Below are 5,104 nucleotides of genomic sequence, written 5' to 3'. Positions count from 1 at the left end.
TTTTCAAAACTTCACTGGTTTGGGTTCAAACTGTCAATAAATTTTAGCAAAACTTTTCAAACTTTTTAATCTGGAAAAGGGGAAGAAAGATAAGAGGATTGAATTCGGGGGAGACTAAAAATTATTTAAGCATGAATTCAGGGGGAGTTTATGAAAACCACACTCTAGTGTTAGAATTTTGTCTAGTTGTTTTGCAAACTAGTTCATGAAGTTCAATTATGATTATTACTGGACTTATTGTTTTCAAGCTTAGATATAATTTAGACTTAACTTGAAACCTTAAGGTCATAATCAAAAAGGGGAGATTGTTGGTGCAGGGAGCACCAGCAGATCAAACCTGAGTTTTGATAATGGAACTAGGTTCAAGTTAAGTGTGTGATTGGACTAAACAAGTTAATCTAAGTGTGCAGGAAGCACAAGGTTAAGTCCTAGTGGAAGCTAGGCATGAAGTCTTGGCAGAGTCAAGAGCACCAAGGTGAAGTCTGGGCTGGTCAGGAGGACCAGGCCGCAGCAGAAGTCTAGGTTGGTCAGGAGGACTGAACCGCAGCAGAAGACTGGACTGATCAGGAGGACCAAGTCGCAGCAGAAGACTGGGCTGGTCGGGAAGGACCGAGCCGCAGCACAAATCCTGGGGGCCGAGGACAGAGCCGAGCAAAAGTCCAATGAGTCAGGAGGACTCAGTTGGCATCAAGTAAATTCTCCTGAGTGGAGTGGGTGAGGATGCGTTCCCAAGGGAACAGTAGGCGTCGGTCTAACCCAGGGTTTCACTGGAAACCTGAAGTTAAGACCTTGAGTTGGTTCCAGGAACTGGCTCAAAAATAATCTTATTTTGCATGTTATTTGCTAACACTTTTGCAGGAATGGAAAAATCAATCGAAATCTAACTCTAGGGTAAAAAGCTGATTTTTGTCACTGGAGTCGACCCAGATGGGACTGGAGTCGACTCCAGCTGAGTCAGCCGAAACCCGGAAGTCAGCGCGATGATTTTCCACCACTTTGACTGGAGTCGACTCGGGTGGACTCTGAGTCGACTCAGGGTCAAAAGTTATCGGGTTGACGCCACGGTGACTGGAGTCGACTCAGGCGGCAGCAGAGTCGACTTAGGCAGGATAACGAGCGGGAACGAATTTTATCTACCACGTCGACTGGAGGTGGACCCAGATCTGCATCTGAGTCGACTCAACTAGCTATAAAAGAAGGACGCAACCAGCAGCCGAGGACATCAATTCAAAAGCTTCCGAACTCTGTTCTCGCGACTCCCGAGCCTTCTATTTTCGACATCGGTGCTGTACCTGCTCCAAGCCACTCAACTTCACACTGAGGCGCCGAGAATAATACTTCCGGGGAGCGACCGAGCAATCAAAAGTTCGGTAAAAATTTAACTCTATATTTCCATTCGTTCAAAACTTGTAATCGATTTTTGTATTGCTTTCTCAAATACACTTGCTGCCAGAAGGGGCAAGTGCATTAGTGGATTGCCAAGAGTAAACAGTCAAGAACCGTGGGCCTTGGAGTAGCAGCGTTGCGCTGTGAACCAAGTAAAAATAAAAGTGTCACCTGCTTACTTTATCTTTTACGTTTCTGCATCGTTCTTTGTTTTAGCTTCCGCACGCATCTTCGAAGTTTTATGAAAATTGAAATGTGATGAGCGTAGATCATATATAGTTTTTTAGCATTGTTTAACGCTCATCTATTTGTAATTCATTGCATATGATCTACTTTGTCACACCTATTTCATTTATTATTGCATATTTCTACTCTTTTGCTCAGAGATCTGCTTTTTGTATATTTTGCTTGACAGGATGCGATTTAGAACCAAAATGATGCATTATTGATGGTAGAGCAAATAGTGGAGAAAAGAGACTCACACTGGCCGTGCTCGCTGTCACGGGTGAGTCTCTTATGTAGCAAACACGAAGAAATGGAGGAGAAGAAGAAACAAGCCAGAACACGGCCATGCCTACCAGGCACGGTCGTGCCTCACATATTTCCAGGCTTAGACACGGCCGTGTAACACCAGGAGACACGGCCGTGTCCCTCCAACAGAGCGACGACAGCAAGGGGTCGTGCCTATCAGGCACGGCCGTGCCCACTTCTTCAGCCTGATCCAGCTTGGGTCGTGCCAAAAGGCACGGCCGTGCCTCATTTCCAGAGAAGCGCCAGTTACTGGTCGTGCCTAATAGGCACGGCCGTGCCTCATTTCCAGAGAAGCACAGTTACTGGCCATGCCCAAAAGGCACGGCCGTGCCTCATTTACAGAGGCGCGCCTGCCCCAGGCCGTGCCCACTAGGCACGGCCGTGTGACGGAAAGTACACGGGCGTGTCTCCCTTCTGGACAGTTCTGCAGACTTAAAGTAAAATGGACATAACTTTCAGCTCAAGTGGACCCATAGGCCGTGCCATGTACCAAAATGTAGCTAACTTCAAGATCTACAACTTTGCTTCAGGGTGTACAGAACGATGACTTCTCTAGGCCATGCTAAATGGCACGGCCGTGCCTCCTGACCACGGCCGCGCTGGGTGCTCTGCCCAAACTGCAGACCAAACTTTGAACCAACATAACTTTCGGCTCAGATGGAGTTATGGGTTGGTCCACCACCCAAATTGAAGATAATTTGATGATCTACAACTTTAGTTCAGGGTCCAATTGAAGAAAACTAGGTTTATTGGGTGAAAAACCCATTGAGACGGAGCCTTATAAACCAGGAAAATCTGGGCAGATTTGGGAGAGTATATAAGTGGAAAACAAACCCAATCTTGGGTTATCTTGGGTCATTCTCCAAAATCCTAGGTCTTGGCTTAGTGAAAGGGGCCTCCCCACTCTTGGGGAGGCCCTAAACACTTCATCTCCACCAATCCATCCTACACCGGAGCGAGAAGATCTTCAAGAGGATGTCCACGCTTCAAAGATAAGTCTTCCCATTTCTTGTGGATGACTATTTTTATATATTCTTCTTGTAATCTTCTTGTAATGGAGTAGATCCTTGAGTTTAGGATGTAGGATGAACATCTATGTAATGATGGTGATGTATGAACTAGTTTATGTCATTTTTCCTATTCAATGAAGTGTTTACATTTGTTTCATGTGTATTGTGCCTTGAATGTGTTTGATGAAATGTTTGTGTGAGCGCATATGCATGATTATGAGGGGTATATTACTATGTGGGAAGATCCTAGGATCGTACACCCGGGGCGCCTCGTGACAGGAGGAAAGCCTTTAACCGGACCTTCCGAAGTGATTCCTACATAGTGGTAAACCCCCATAAGGGATATCTAATGGTGGGTGGCCACTAGGACAAGGTCCTTAACAGGGTACTCGGTGACAGAGGGTATGGCGTTGGATCGTACACCCGGGGCGCCTCGTGACAGGAGGAATGCCTTTAACCGGACTTTCTGGCGTCACCTTTACTAGAGGGCCACCACATAGGACTTCAAGGTCAAATGCCAACAAAGCCTGACGAGGTCGAGTTGGTATTTTGGTTAGAATCCCTACAAGGTGGTAAACATTGAGGGTAAGGGAACAAACATGAATTAGGGATATCACCTAGCATGGATGTGAAACTGAAATCCTAAACTTATCCATCTCACCCCATAAGCCCCAAGCCAATCTTTCTCTCAACCACAAACGCACAACCAACATTCCTCAACCAAATCATTTCCTTCCGAGTCTAGACAACTATCTTAGTGACATCACTATAGCTAATACACAGTCCCTGTGGTTCGATATCTTTTTATTACTTGACGACATTCCGTACACTTGCGGCTGGCTACTGCTCGACGCCCTCTTTTATAGCCCGCCTGAGTCGACTCAGATCCTTATCTGGGTCGACTCCAGATGATGTGGCAGATAAAGTTCTATCGCCTTCGCCCGCTATCCTCTCTGAGTCGACTCTATCTACTCCTGGGTCGACTCCAGCTTGTGTGGCGTCAGCGGCGATAAGATCTTGACTCTGCGTCAGCCTGAGTCGACTCTGCTTTTCCCTCTTGCTTCCAGCTCCCTGGTGCCTGCAAGACAAGCATACAAGCAAGCAAATACAACAACCTAAAGTCTTACCTAGTGGGTCTAACTTCATATTTCTACCGAAATCTTGGGTTAGTCTAACCCACTCCATTCTGGAGAATTCATGCCAACCAAATCCTCCAGACTTGTTGGACTTGTGCTCGGCTCTGTCCTTGCCCCCCAGGATTTGTACTGCAACTGATCCTCCTGATCAGTCCAGCCCTCAGCTGCAGCTTGGTCCTCCTGACCAGGCCCAGCTCTCTACTGCAACTTGGTCCTCCTGACCAAGTTCAGACTCTACCTGGTGCACGTTGACTCTGCAAAGACTTCCGCCTGATCCTCCAAATCAGGACTTCCCTTTGCCTAGCCTACAACTAGGACTTTCCCTTGCCCAGCTTCACTCACCAGGACTTCCTTGCCCAATCTTCCAGATCAGGACTTCCACTACCTAGTCTAACCGACTAGGTCTTCTTGCTCACTTCCACACATCCAAACATCAGGTCCTGTTTGGATCAACCCTTGGTCAAACTGACCAGACTTAGGTGTATTGTCAAACATCGAAACTCTAGGCAAGATCTTAGTGCATCTTCCACCAACAGTAACTCCTACAGGTATCATATAAGCAATGCCATATCTCAGATACACATAGTAATCCATATGCATGATCATGTTATGCAATGTGTCAATCAAGTATCAATACAAGTACACAATCACTTCATAATGTAACCCACACATATACGGTCCAATGCATGTATATAATACATCAGCCTACACTGGCTCCAGCGCCTCATGTATAATGAGTCGGAGGTGTACGACAATAGCGGGTGGCTATGAATCCAGCACTATAATAAACTAGTCTGGTAGCACCCTCAGTAGGTAGCCCCATCAAGAGCTACGTACAATACCTATGGCCAGTGCTGTCCTCACTGCTCGTCCAGAGTAAACACTCTCAGCTGCAGCGTGAAGGCCATACAACCAGGCTACAGCTGCAGCGTGAAGGCCATACAGCTCACATAGCCAGACCGAGTACCACCATCATGGTGTCGAGATCAAGCCACTGACTCAGCTGCAACGTGAAGGCCATACAGCTCATCACTGTACCTG

Source organism: Curcuma longa, chromosome 1, assembly GCF_044706935.1.
Source record: "Curcuma longa cultivar G26 ecotype Majalengka, Jawa Barat chromosome 1, ITB_CL_G26_1.1, whole genome shotgun sequence".
NCBI classification, from domain to species: domain Eukaryota; kingdom Viridiplantae; phylum Streptophyta; class Magnoliopsida; order Zingiberales; family Zingiberaceae; genus Curcuma; species Curcuma longa.
This window is presented reverse-complemented; position numbering follows the sequence as displayed.